The sequence below is a fragment of the Rhinatrema bivittatum genome, chromosome 3 (genome assembly GCF_901001135.1).
Source record: "Rhinatrema bivittatum chromosome 3, aRhiBiv1.1, whole genome shotgun sequence".
NCBI lineage: Eukaryota > Metazoa > Chordata > Amphibia > Gymnophiona > Rhinatrematidae > Rhinatrema > Rhinatrema bivittatum.
In genome coordinates, this window is record NC_042617.1 from 387,315,311 (window position 1) to 387,330,730 (window position 15,420).

The 15,420-nt window shown below is 40.0% G+C and overlaps 1 protein-coding gene across 1 annotated transcript in view; it reads right to left on the reverse strand.

The window, feature by feature from the left end:
• Positions 1 to 2,020: 2,020 nt before the first annotated feature.
• DDX43 (DEAD-box helicase 43) overlaps positions 2,021 to 15,420 on the reverse strand; it is a 487,172-nt gene continuing 473,772 nt past the window's right edge. The window contains exon 17 of the mRNA XM_029595625.1: positions 2,021 to 2,842. The gene's annotated coding sequence lies outside the window, so the exon portion shown is untranslated. The remainder of the gene's footprint in view (positions 2,843 to 15,420) is intronic.

The window sequence follows — 15,420 nt, forward strand, 5'->3', positions numbered from 1 at the left end:
AAACAGTCCTGGAGGAATTTGCCACAGGCTCCTGCCCCACAGTAACTAATGAGGTTGGACCATGTTTATTTTCCTCTCTCTGTGTACTCAAAATGGCCACTCTTCCCACTGAAGTCTCACACATGTTTGTACCATTGACCCCACTAATGTGGTTTCTTCCCAGAGGTTGAAATCTCTGCTTGCCTCTTTTCAGCTTCAAACAACTGTGGCTTAGCCATGATCCTCTTCCTCTCCCACCTGCAAAGTGCAGTCTTTTTCCCATGCCTCGAGACAATTGATTGGTTTACATTAATTTGATTTTGGTTTTTGATTGGTCTATGTGCAGGCTGTTTGATGATTGGCTAGATCATTCCTTGGTGTGTTTGCAAGGGTGGCCAAACATTTTTCTGACCATTTTATTTTGGGAAGCAGCAGCAGGGGACAGCCAAAAGTGCTTGGAATTAGGTGGTAACTTTTCCTTTTGTGGATGTCTTTTCTTTGTCCTTACAAGCAGCAGAAGTCTCATGTGGTCTTCAGCAGTGGTGGCAGCAAGAGAACTGACAGAAATGAAGGATGCAGACATTTCAAGGCAGTCCCTGCTGAGTAGAAGTGGCAATAGCTTTTTAGTTCCACAAGATGAACTGAAGGCACAAAATCAGGGTTTTTTTTTCAGTTCTGTGGACTGTAGTGAGAAAAGGGGGGGTGGGGTTTACGACCATGGGGTGATTTGAGGCACAGCAGCAGAGGCTCTTCAGGCTCATGGAACACATTGGAGATTCAGCAGTACTTACTTATTTGGTGTCCCCATGCAACTGTTTCCACTGATGAAATGTGGCATAGCCAGAACTAATTTTTGATAGTGCCTTAGTTAGCATAGGTTGACACATACAAATATTAACAATTCAGTGGAGTCAGGGCAAGGAGGAGATAACTCACATGTCACTCTCTCAGACAGATACACATTGGCTGCTGCTCATATGCTTACTCACTGAGTGTTCCCTTCCCCCCTTTAGGCTAGCTAACAGGCAGAGGCACTGGAGCAGAATCATGTACATAAGAAATGCATGCTGGGTCAGACCAAAGTCCATCAAGCCCAGCATCACTGAAAGTGGCCAGTCCAGGTCACAAATACCCAGCAGATCTCACAATGTTAATCTATTTCTTGTTACTCACTCCCTGGAGTACCAATAGCATTCTTTAGTCTACCTGACTAGTAATGTTTTATGGACTTTTCTTCCATATCCTCCGACAGCAGATTCCACAGATTCTTTTTCACTCAGTGCACAAGCAACTTTCTGCAATTTAAATCTGTTGATTGTTAGTTTCATGGACTGTCCCCTTATTTTACTATTTGAAATGGTCAACAACTGTTCTATAAAGTGATTCCAGTTAAGGTTCGACTGTGTAAACATCAAAGCTGCTTAAAAACTCAGAAGAAACAGGCACTGATTGTTAAGCACCGCATAATCACTTTTTTGAAGTCCTTTTATGGAGTATTATTGACTTGATTGTTCAAGCTAAACAGGGAGGAGACAATCCGCACTGGATTTTTTTTTTTTTTTACTGCATTTGATATACCTGCATGGTATGAATGAGACGATTGGTTTACATTAATCTGATTTTGGTTTTTTGGATGGTCTATGTGGAGGCTGTTTGATGATTGGCTAGATCATTCCTTGTGGTATACTTTAAAAATGGTGCCTTATAGCTGGTGCGATCCAAACTTGCAGGAGGTAATATGAAAAAGAAGCACTTAAAAAAAAAATTGTAATGAGACCGTTGATTACATTTTAGAGCTATTTCACAGTGTTCAGTAACAGTTAAGCTATTGTGTGCAATGTCACTTTACTTTTGTGATATAAAACTCAACTATATGAAGGTCTCTTTTACATTTATATACGCTTGTTTGGTGGCTTTGTATAAAAAATGACTAAACAATTGTATTATAAAATGTATATAAGATTTAATGTTCTTGTAAGATGTTGCAATAATCACTGCATTACACATGCTGATCAGGAAAGGTACAATGAAACCAAGGGGCTAGAAAATATGTTAAGAATTTTATTTATTTATAAGTTTGAAATAAAGTACTTCAGAAATCACTAAAACTTACATTTCAGTTTTTATGTAAGCAATATGCATGTACCAGGTCAAATGTAATAGTATGAAAATATACTTTAACATTTTTATTCCTACTGTTTTGAATGCAGCTGCAAAATATACTGGTATTTTCTCATCTATATAATGGGAACATTGTTTTCAGTTTTTATTTTACCCAGGAATTTATCAGCATTTATTATAGCGAAAAAAAAGGGGAAAAATGAATCTTTTTCCTGCTGTTTTTCCTCCAATTTTTGTTTTAACGAACACTAATAAATTCCCAGAAGAAATAAACTAAAAACAAAACCTATAACTTTAAAAAAATATATTTTGGTATAACAGACAAATTAAAGTAATTTCCATGAGATCTTCACTAACATATTTTACAACATGACTTTCTCAGTCCGAAAAACAAAAACAAGTATGTGCAGTCTCATGTCATCTTAAAAAAACAAAGTTGAAATATCTAAATTAAAACTAAAGTGAAACAAATCTTAAAAGTTTCTGCCTGTTGTGGAAAAAAATACCTAAAAAATAAATCATAAGTTTCAGGTTTTCAAAAACAAGTTTAAAGTATCAAGATATGGAAACATTTCACTTTTAGTTTTAAGCCAGTATATTTTTGGATGAACCTGCATTCAAATTAGGAATACATAAACATGAATATAGAAAACCATAAGCATACAATATGTACAATTTTCACTGTATCCTGAAGGAATGAGCCACTTCAACCGGCATCCCTCCTCTATATCAACTGGGTTCTCTGAAATGACAACAAAATTTACTTTAACTGTACGCCTTTCCTTCTAGATTTAAAAAAATTATGGCTGTTAGATGTTTTATGTCAATTTCACATTGACAAAACATAAGCAGTTATCAGATTAAAGTTACATAAATTTAAAATTTCAGCAGAACAAGCAATTCACGTTATTACTTGGAACTTCAGCGAAAACAAAATCAAACATTTCCCCATTTGGTAAAGTAGTACAGGCACAATTAGACTATCTTGAAGAGAATCATATTCTCTTCCCAGCACAATCTGGCTTCAGAAAAAATGTTAGCACTGAGACCTTGTTTTTATTGCTGACAGACACTGTCATAAGAGGTTTTGATTTGGGACAATTCTATTTATTAATTGACACTGTCTTACTCAATAGACTAGCTGAAATTGGTCTTGAGAGTAAAACCCTAAAATGGTTCACTTCTTACTTAAAAGATCAAACCTATCCAGTTAAAATGGGGGATTCCATTTCAGATGCAATAAACATGGAAACAGGCATCCCACAAGAACTGCCCTTATCAGCTACCGTTTTTTTTTTTTTTTTTTTAACATATACATGTTACTTTTATGTAAACCACTCACCGGGCTGGGCATTAACTATTACATGTATGCAGATGACATGTAGCTCTTAGTACCCATTGAAGACTCTATAGAAAAGGGTTTGAAGCTTGTTAATCTATATCTTTCTACGATTCAGAAAGTCTTAACACCAATAAAATTAGTCCTAAATAATCAGAAAACAGAAATACCACTGAATTGTAAATTACATCTTAACACCCTGATTTATTTAAGGACTAACAATATTAATATTGAGCTGACAGCCCATGCCTGTAGTCTAGGAGGAGTGATTATTGATGGGGAACTGATCATGAAGAAAATTATCAGTGCCAAAATCAAATAGGGTTACAATAAGCTTCAAATCCTTAAATAATTAAAACCTTTACTCCAGCGTGACAATTTTCATACTGTTCTTCAAACCATGATCTTCTCTAGTTTGGAATATTGTAACTCATTACTATTTGGACTACCTCAGCTCTATCAGACTGTTACAACTATTGCAAAATGCCATTGCTAGAGTATTGTTGGGTGGGTAGTAAATTTGACCATATTATTCCAACATTTCGTTATCCTGGCTACCTGTAAAATTTCAAATACAGTTTAAAATTCTGTGTTTGCCACCTAAAACTAGTAATAAAGACATCGAATGGTTAAATGCCTCCCTCCATCTTTATATTCCACAACGAAATCTGAGATCATCTAACAAAGGTTTAATAAACATTCCTTCAATTAAATCTGCATATTTGAGCGAGGTTAGTGACAGAACATTATCTGTAGCAGGCCCAAAATTATGGAATTCTTTGCCGAGTGAATTAAGATTATAAAGAGATTTTGCAGCCTTTAAAAAAAAAAAGATCTTAAAACGTGGCTATTCAAGCAAGCATAGGAGAATTCAATGGTTATATAACATCAATGCAAGTGAAAATGACTGAGACCTATTTTATTTTACCTTATTTTAATTTATTTCACACTTATCTGCTTTAACTTTTCTCAATTTATTATACAATTGTATTTCAAACTTTATTTTGTGTTATGATAGTGTGATTTTTTAAAATTCATTTTATAATTGTAAACCATGATTGTTTATACTAATAGCGGAAAATAAATAATAAAGCAAACTGATTAACTGTAAACTTACATGCACAATACATACCAAATCATGTACAGGAGATTATTTTGAAGCATTTTTGTTTGAAGTAATTGTCTTAAGCAAATATATAGAAAAAAAGTTAAAACAGAGTAAACATCAGTCCAAAGGGAGTATTGAAAGCAGAGCCTTCATCTGCGGGTGCTAAATTTGGACTTGTTAGGAATAAGTGTTTAAATCTTGAGACAAAAGATTTTTGGAGCGTTAAACTATTACTGGCTATTTATATTGTTTACTAGTTATAAGTGTAGAGATCGCTTGGATCCCTACCAGAAGACAGTGTAGGATTAAACCAGTTTTTGTTTTGGGAGGAAACATGAAGATAATAGTGTGGGTGTAGAGCTCCCCCATGTGGAAGACAGAATCTGGTAAGTTCCTCTTGTATATAAAGAAAGGCCACCATCTTACGGTGTGGTGTTTTCCGTTTCCCTTCTTAGGGGCAGCATGTTTAGGGCTGTTCCCTGTTTTTCTAATTGATTTAAGTTGTTGACCCTTCATGGGGATTTTCAGTTACTTTAGATTTGGGAATTTTATTTCACCCTCCCTATCTATTCAACTTTTAAGTTTCTGAATCTTAAAGGGTAGAGGTTGCTTCAATCTGAAGGAACCTGGAGGATCATCAGTATCTAGAGGAGGGATGACTTACAGCCATTCAATGTAGGAAGAGTTGGGATGGACCCCAACAGGGCCCATGAATATTTACTAAAGATTTGGAGAAAATGATACTGTAAGGGAGAACAGGAGTATGCTTGGTGCCATTCAGGTACTTTGAGGAAACTATATAGATATATAGGCGGTAAGTGAATGTGTAAAATGAATTTTGCCTTTTAATACTTCAAGAACATTGGGAGTAAAGCACTAATTTGCCCTATGCCAATGGGATAGGAGAAACATCATATTAAAGACTGAATAAATTGGCTTTTATATCTTAAACTTAAGCAAGATTGAGAAGTCACAAATTTATATAAAGCATTTGTACCATAAAGTATATAAACTAAACTGCTGTAAAGAATAGTTTCATCATTTCACAGCATCCCAGTAAGGGTAAAGTTGGAAACAAATGTCAGCTTCCACTATACTTTGTACTGCAAAGTGATTAGAATACTCATCTGTGCTGTATACAAGAACTGTAAAATGGGAATTAAGTGTTTACAAGGCAAAGGATCTTGAAAGTTATTTTTCACCCCATTCTGAGAACCCATGAAGATTATGACAAATGAAGGGAAATTTACCAACTTTTTTTTTAAATTTTATTTTTATTAAAATTTAAACAAACATTGAAACAATGTTCTCAGAAAATACAGAAAAAAAATCATTCTAATTATACATCATACAAAGAATTAACTATATTTATCTGAATATTATAAGAATGGTGGGAGAACAAGAGTATTAGAGCAGATTCAAAGAATCTTTATCATAATATTAATTAAGCACAGTGAATCATGTACCTTCGTTTAATTTGCCAACCCCCTCAGAGTTATATTAGGAGTGAGAGTCTAAATACACCCGTAATTGCTCTGGCTCCACAAAAATATATCTGGCATTTTGAAATACCATGATACATCTACATGGGAATCTTAAATAGAATTTAGCTCCTCTTGAAATTACTTCCCTCTTCATCGTCAGCAAAAGTTTTCTTTTTTCTTGCATTATCTACGTGATATAAGAAAATACTTTGTTGGCCATAAAATTGCTGGTTCTGGTTACGAAAATATAGTCGAAGTATAGCATCTCTATCCGATATCAATGTAAAGGACACCAACAAAGTTGCCCTGGTTTCTGTCTTTGTCTCAAAAGATTTTTCTAATATGTCTGTTAAATTATCGGGAGATATAATAGCCTGATCCTGTTTTCCTCTCTCTTCCTCTTTAGAGGGTAAGTAGAGTATTTTAGAAATCGCTGGAATAGACAATTCAGAGTCCTAAAATGTTAATTGAGTAACTTTTAAGCAAATCTTTAGGAGTCATCCACCTGGTCTTCGGGAAATTAAGAAATCTCAAATTAGATTATCTTAATTAATTTTCAATATACTCCATTCTTTTTGATGTTATATTTTCTGATTTTACCAAATTACATTGCACTTCTTTAACATTTTTAATCTGTCTATTTCTTTTACCGTTGTTTCTACTGCCAAAATCTTATTTTCCATTCTCTAGACTTTATTCATATTTTCCTTCACAGTGATAGACAAATCATTTATAGCTGTATTCATTGTAATTAATAACTTCCAAATTTCCTCAAGAGTAATCTTTACGGGCATTTCCAAAGGAGTATTAAAGATTACTTGCACTTCAGATTCTTTAGCTCCTACCTCCAAGGGACGTCTCCCCCCAGTGTTCCAGATGCCGTTCCTCCTCGCTCAAACCCTTGGAGCCCTGAGAAATTGGGCTCTCCAAAGTACATGGCAATCCACCATCACTTCTCAGGGCTAATGAGGTCCTTGGGGTTGTTTGTCTCATCGATGCTTTCAATAGTTGTTCTCTCCCCTCTCCTTCCAGGGGTCCATATGGCGGGGTAGGAGTTGTTGGCACGCCAGGACTGAGGGATGTTTCCTCTGTCACAGCATCCAGCGGCTGCTATAACAGAGCCTGAGGCTCCTCCTTCCGGCTCCTGGTGCATGGATCTCAAAGGATAACTCAATCCGTGGTTGTCTTGAAGAAATATTCGGAGTTGAAGTAAGATTGTCTCTAATTTTAGCCTTTCTTTTCGAATGCGGTATTGTTTAACAAAGAGGAAATTTAACAAAAGAAAACAAGCTATATCAGATTCCCACGGAGCCGAGATGCCTACACGTTCATTGTGCGGCAGCCATTTTGGTCCCCTCTTCATGAGGAGAAGTTTACCAACTTAAACTGCAATTTGCGCTATGGCCTTCGGTTTCAACCAGCACAGGGATTACATAAGATTAATATCAGCTCCAGATTCCCTGACTCAACCCACCTTACCTCTCTGAGTCCTACTCCCTCCACCACTGTCCTATCGGCTTTTGACCTCACTTCTGCCAAAGAAATAGAATCTATTCTCAAAAAACTCAAACCTGCCTCACACCCAAGTGACACCATTCCCCCCAAAGCGCTCCTTGCAATCCCTAACACCATTTCCAGAGCAATAGCTGGCATCGTCAACTGCTCACTATCTTATGGCTCTGTCCCAGACTCACTTAAACAAGCAGTGGTCAAACCCCTCCTAAAGAAGCCCTCTCTTGACCCCAAAGACCCTGCGAACTTCCGTCCGATATCCAACCTTCCTTTCATTGCTAAGATAATAGAAAGAGTAGTTAACTCACAACTCACGGACTACTTAGAAAACCATAATATTCTCCATGCCGCACAATTTGGCTTCCGTAAACATCTTAATACTGAAACCCTCCTGCTTACACTTACCGACCACCTTCTTATAGGAATGGACAAGGGCGCTAGCTACCTTCTTGCCCTCCTGGATATATCTGCCGCCTTTGATACTATATGCCACAATCATCTACTCGCCCGCCTAGAAAGCATCGGTATCTCGGGCCTGGCCTTAGCATGGCTCAAATCTTTCCTATCAAACAGAACTTTCTCAGTCAAAATAGGCAATGCTATCTCTACCTCCCTCCCCTTACAACGGGGTGTCCCACAAGGCTCTTCCCTCTCCTCCACCCTTTTTAATATTTACCTTACCCCTCTATGCCTCCTCTTAACTGAACTCAAACTTAACTTCTATCTATATGCTGACGATATCCAAATCATTATCCCTATCCACAACTCCTTATCCGATGCATTGAAGCACTGGGAAACCTGCCTCACTCCAATTAACTCTCTTCTAACGAACCTCCACCTCGCTCTCAATACCAACAAAACGGAGCTATTACTCATCTCGCCGCACTCTAAACCTCATTCACTTCATAACCCTACTTGTAAACCCTTTATAAACCAACCCTTTGTAAGAGATCTCGGAGTCCTCCTGGATGAGCAACTAAACATGAAAAAATATGTAAGCTCCATCCTCAAGGACGGTTTCTATAAACTAAACGTTCTAAAAAAACTTAAGCCACTGCTACACTCTCAAGACTTTCGCACTGTCATCCAAACTTCCCTCCTCTCTAAACTTGATTACTGTAATTCTCTACTCCTTGGCCTCCCACACGCTACAATCAAACCACTCCAAATGTTGCAAAACGCAACCGCCAGAATCATCACTAACACCCGTAAAACAGATCACATCACCCCGATCCTGAAAAGCCTTCATTGGCTACCTATCCCATTCCGAATACTCCACAAAACACTCACCATCATACACAAATCCATTTTCTCTCACAATTCCCTTTGGCTGGACATACCATTTAGCCCTGTCACTCAGACCCGCCCCACCAGGACAGTTCACAAAGGAACTCTGCAAGTTCCCTCGCTAAAAATTGCACACCTCTCCTCCACTAGGGAAAGAGCCCTTTCTATAGCAGGCCCCACACGCTGGAACTCCATGCCCATGACACTCCGATTAGAACCCTGCCCAATCAAGTTTAGATCTAAATTGAAGACCTGGCTATTCCATCAAGCCTACCCTGACTAATCCTTCCTCCCCTGTGAACCCAATTCCGCCATTGTATCCCGATCTACCCATCGCACTTTATAAAGATTATGCCTCTTCGGTTAGAGTTAAGTTTTTACCAGTTGCCGTTGTTGCATTTATTGCACTTGTTGTTGATTTTTGACTTATTTAACTAGTTCACAACTCTGTATTTCTTGCCTTTCTCAGTTTGTTATATCCCCTCCCACTCCCTGCTATAATGTAGTTTCCTCGCTTTTGTTAATATGTAAACCGGCATGATGTGCCTATCTAATGCCGGTATATAAAAGTTATTAAATAAATAAATAAATAAATAAATAAATAAATAATATTGTGAGTTTGCAAAGGTCACTTAGTTGATCTGAGAAGGTGAGAATGCTTGATCATGGGAAGCTAGTTTGATTCCCACCCTCCTCATCTTCCACACACTCCAGTCTCATTTTTTGATATATATAAACTATCACCCCCACTAGGAAGAACATCTTCAAAATAAATTACTCATAAAACATTCAATTAACCCTGATTTTAGTGATTGACAAATTTTAGTCCTGTTGCTGCTCATTCACTAATATTAATCATCTAGTTCTTAAATTTAAAAAACCACAGAATTTAAAAGATACCTAATAAATACATTTAAAAACCTTAATCACATTTAACAACCCTTAAACTGAGACATACAGACTCCTTAATCAGCTTTTAAAACTTTATTAACTCAACAAATTAAGATGCAGACAGTAGCCCAACAGTGAGATGGGGGTTATCCAGTCTTTTGCACCTATTGGTGAGAAGCTGTATGTGTGCACCCAAGCAAAGAGCTCTCAAAGAATGAAAGGCTAGAGTAGCAGACTTTAAAGAGATGAGGCAGAGAGGTATATAGAGACAACCTTCAGAGACATAGCAGATCTGTCCCAACTCCAGTCTGGCAGCCCTTGTGCTGCTTTGGAGAAGCAAGGTCATCTGGCAGGAGACCATCACTTTAGTGTGGCAGGAAGTGATCCTGTAGCTAGCACCTGCCTTCTAGATAATGCTTTATTCTCTCAAACTGAGGATGTCTCTCCAGTGGTCTCAGTAGGGAAGAGTTAGGATGGCCATTGTAGTGGGCAATCTGATCATTAGGAAAGTAGGTAACTAGATGGCCAGTTGGTCTGAGGATCACTTGGTAACTTGCCTGCTTGATGCATAGATAGCAGCCCTCATGCATCACCTAGATAAGATTTTAGTGTGCTGGGGAAGAGCCCCCATTGTGGTACATGTTAACAATGGCATAGGAAGGAAAGGAGGAATGTTCTGGACGCTAAATTTAGATAGGAAATTGAAATCAAGATTGATCAGGGCTGCATTCTCAGAAATGCTCCCCGTTCCACGCACAGGATACCAGAGGCAGGCCGAGCTCCAGACTCTAAATGAGTTATGAGTCGATGGTGCAGGGAAGAGAGTTTTAGGTTTGTTAGGAACTGGAGATCATTCTAGAGAAATGGGGAACCTATTCCAATGGGATGGGCTCCACCTTAACCAGAAGAGAACCAGGCTGCTGGCACTACCTTTTAAAAAGGAGACAGAGCAGCTTTTGAACTAGAACATGGGGGAAAGCAGACAGTCGCTCAGCAGTGTATCATTCGGAGGGAGGCTTCAAAGGATATTGGCAAACCAGTAAGTTAGAATATCTATATACAGAGGTGGTTGTAAAAGCTGAAAAATCCCAAATGTATCCAAATATAGAGCATGCAGATAAAAAATGAAACTGCCTGGTATCATCTGATAAGCAATTTGTGATGCATATAAAAATAGAAATAGAAATACAATTACTTTAAAATTTCTGTATGTAAATAGTCTGGAAAATAAGACTGGAGAGTTAGAACATATAGTGCTAAAGGAAGACAGACATAATAGGCATCTTGGAAACCTGATGAAATTAAGATAAAGTGCAGTTGCTTATCTGTAACAGGTGTTCTCCTAGGACAGCAGGATGTTAGGCCTCACATGTGGGTGACATCATCCGATGGAGCCCGATACAGGAAACCTTTGTCAGTTTCTAGAAACTTTGACCAGCACACTGAGCATGCCCAGCATGCCACTATCCGTGCATCCACGCGAGGTGCCCCCTTTAGTCTCGTAACAGATAAAAATACGAGCGAAAAAATAAAAAACTATCCTAGCAGAACACTGTTACAGGTAAGCAATTGTGCTTTCTCCTAGAACTAGCAGGATGGTAGTCCTCACATGTGGGTCAATACCAAGCTCCAGGCTGTCCCTCAGTAGCAAGAGAGACCAGTCACTGAAGAAAGTGCCAACGGGCACAACAAGAACTGAAGTGCTGATGGTTAGCTGGGGACTGCCTGGTTCCAAACAGGAGTGCTAGGCTAGAAGAGGGGTTTCAGGCATGGAAGAGATTGCGAAGAACAGACTGGCCAAAAGCACTGTCCCGTCGACATTCTTTGTCTAAGCAGTAATGGGCTGCAAATGTGTGAAGGGAACTCCACAATGCTGTACGACAAATTTCAACGATGGGGACCACTCGCAGATGAGCCACCAACATTGCCATGGCCCACACAGAGTGAGCTTTGATTCGGCCTGTCAGCTGAAGGCTGCTTGCGCATAGCAGAAGGCAATGCAATCCGCCAGCCAGTTGAAAACAGTCTGTTTACCCACTGCCACCCCCAGCCTATTGGTATTGAAAGACACAAAGAGCTCAGTGATTTTGTTCTTTAGAATACTTTATTCTATTTTTCCTGGCACTGAAGTCAGGCTCACTGGTCTATAGTTTCCTAGATCACCCCTGGAGTCCTTTTTAAATATTGGTGTTAAATTGGCCACCCTCCAGTCTTTAGGTACAATGGACAATTTTAATGATAGATTACAAGTTTTTACTAATAGAGCTGAAATTTCATTTATGAGTTTTCAGAATCCTGGGGTGTAAACAATCCAGTCCAAGTGATTTGCTATTCTTTAGTTTGTCAATCTGGCCTACTTCATCTTTCAGGTTCACCATGATTTGATTCAGTTCATCCAGATTACCACCCTTGAAAACAGTCTATAGAACTGGTATCATCCAACCATTTTCATTAATAAATACGGAAGCAAAGAATTCACTTAGTCATTCCATGATGGCCTTATCTTCCTTAAGAGCCCCTTTAACCCCTTGAACATTTAACGGTCCCATCCGACTCCCTCGCAGGCTTCCTGGTTCAGATGTATTTTAAAAAGTTTTTATTATGATTTTTTGCCTCTTGGCCAACTTCATTTCAAATTCCCTCTTAAGAACATAAGAAATTGCCATGCCGGGTCAAGACCAAGGATCCATCAAGCCCAGTATCCTGTTTCCAACAGAGGCCAAACCAGGCCACAAGAACCTGGCAATTACTCAAACACTAAGAAGAACCCATGCTACTGATGCAATTAATAGCAGTGGCTATTACCTAAGTAAACTTGATTAATAGCAGTTAATGGATTTCTTCTCCAAGAACTTATCCAAACTTTTTTTTTTTTTTTTTTTTAACTCAGCTACACTAACTACACTAACCACATCCTCTGGCAACAAATTCCAGAGCTTAATTGTGATTTGAGTGAAAAAGAATTTTCTCTGATTAGTCTTAAATGTGCTACTTGCTAACTTCATGGAATGTCCCCATGTCCTTCTATAATCCGAAAGTGTAAATAACCGATTCACATCTACTTGTTCAAGACCTCTCATGATCTTAAAGACCTCTATCATATCCCCCCTCAGCCATTTCTTCTCCAAGCTGAACAGCCCTAACCTCTTTAGCCCTTACTCATAGGGGAGCTGTTCCATTCCCTTTATTTTGGTCTCCAGAGTCTCATCCACGCATTTAAACTCTGGAGCTCTGCCTATCTCTGGGGCCCTGCATGTGGAACAGGAAGCATTTCAGAGAATGCCATCCTGGAGATTCTGGATTTCAGCTTTCTACGTAAAATCCTAAATTTGGCTTCCAGAACCTCGCTCCCATATTTTCCTATGTCGTTAGTGCCCATATGTACCACGATAGCCGGCTCCTCCCCAGCACTGTCTATAATCCTATCTAGGTGATGTGTGAGGTCTGCCACCTTTGCATCAGGCAGGCAAGTTACCAGGCGGTCCTCACCTCCACCAGCCACCCTATCTACATTTTTAATAATTGAATCACTATGATGGCCGGCCTAACCCTTCCCTCCTGGTCAGTAGCCCTGGGAAACTTGTCCTCAGTGCGAGAGGACAATACGTCACCTGGAGAGCAGGTCCTTGCTACAGGATCACTTCCTGCTATATACTAGGTTGATGTTCTCCAATTGGGAGACCTTCCTGATCCAAGGCAGCACTGGGGCTGCCAGACTGGATTTGGGACTTGGCTATGTCCCTGAAGGTCTCATCAATGTTTATCCCAGGACAAGCAGGATGCTAGTCCTCACATATGGGTGACGTCACTAACTGAGCCCTAATGCGGGAAAAACGTCTGTCAAAGTTTCTAGAAGCTTTTGACTGGCAGCCTGGGGCTACTGAGCATGCCCGGCATGCCATGATATTCCCTGCCACAGGGGTCTCACTTCAGTCTTCGTTTTTCCGCGCTGCCATCGACATCGCGGTCATAGGAGCCCTGTGAGGTTTTCCTCACAAGTTTGACTAACAAAGTCAATATTTTCTTTCACATTTTTGCCCCATTTGGGGTCTCACAGTGATTGTCACCGGACAGTGACAAGGAAATTCGTTTCCGATATAAAAATTCCACATTTTCCATCGACGGCCGTCGATTCATTATGGCCTCAGGCTTCAAAAAGTGCCCAGCCTGTAACCGAACGATGTCCATAATGGACCCTCATATAGAATGCGTTCGGTGCCTCGGAGGACAGCATGACATCGCTTCCTGTCCAGAATGCCAGGAGATGACTGCAAAAGGCAGAAAACTCCGCCAAGAAAAAATGGCACAGACTTTTCAAATTCAATCGGGGCCTTCCCCGACAACTTCCACAAAATCATCTCCGGTGGGACTTACGAAGAAAATTCTTCTTAAAAAACGACTTCCAGAGGGTTCCGGCGATGCCTCTTCACCAACACCCTCTACTTCATCGACAAGGTCGGTATCTGAACCGAGACCAAAGCATAAGCAAACGGCATTGTTCTATCCCGCTTCCACCATCGGAAGAACCGATCGCTAAGAGGCATAAAGCGGCTTCACCTACGGTGACTTCCGTTTCCTCGGTTCTGGCATCCATACCGTCAACCTTAGCACAGTCATCGACTTCGATTCCTGACTTGACCACGTTGATCAAGCAAATTGTCACCGACGCCTTAAAACAACAGATTCCGGCGCCATCGCCGATGCCGACACCCATGTCGATGCCGGCGGGATCGCCGATGATAGAGGTTTCATCGATACCGGCTTCACAGCCGATGCTGACTGTTCCGTCGATGCCAGCGGTATCTTCGATGCCTTCGATTCCGCTGATGTTTACCTCGATACCGATGACAACATCGATGACGGAGCCTGTTCAGGCATTAATTCCATCAATACCATTGGTGCCTATACCTTTCTCGATGCCAACCCGGCCTATAACATCGATGATTCCTATCTCAATGTTTTCTTTTCTAACATCGACGATGCCATCTACTACACAGTCTATGTCTCTTTATACAATGGCACCATCCATACCTCCTTTGCAAAGGAAAACCTCTTCCATGCAAAAGTTATCGGGAAAATTCAAACATTCTTTACCAAAACCTTCCACTGCAGCTCCAGAAACTACTAGCTCTGAAGCAGCATTGCACAGCCTTCTCACAAAAAGATATCAAGACCTTCTGGCTTCTTTGCCTATTATGCCAGGGCAAGACGAGGAGGAACAGGAAACTTCACCTGACCCACATGACCCATTACAGGGACCTTCTGGGATACCTCCACCCCAAAAACCTCCACCTGCTCCATATCAAACTCCAACTTCTGATACCTGGTCTGACACCGCATCTGAGCCCTCATCAGAAGACTTTATGTCTGACCCCTCTCCACCTCAGTCCAAGAAACAGTCACCTCCAGAGGACCTTTCATTTTCCTCCTTCATCCAGGAGATGTCAGAGTCTATACCTTTTCAACTACAAGCTGAAAAAGATGAGAGGCAACAGACCTTGGAAATTCTACAGTTTGTAGATCCCCCTAAGCACAATCTGGCCATCCCTATCCATGAAGTGCTACTACAACTCCAGCAGAGGATTTGGGAAAACCCCTGCACAACTCCTGCTGTTAATAAAAGGGTAGATTCTACCTATCTCGTACAATCTGCACCAGGGTATGAGAAAACTCAACTTCTTCACAATTCCCTTGTAGTT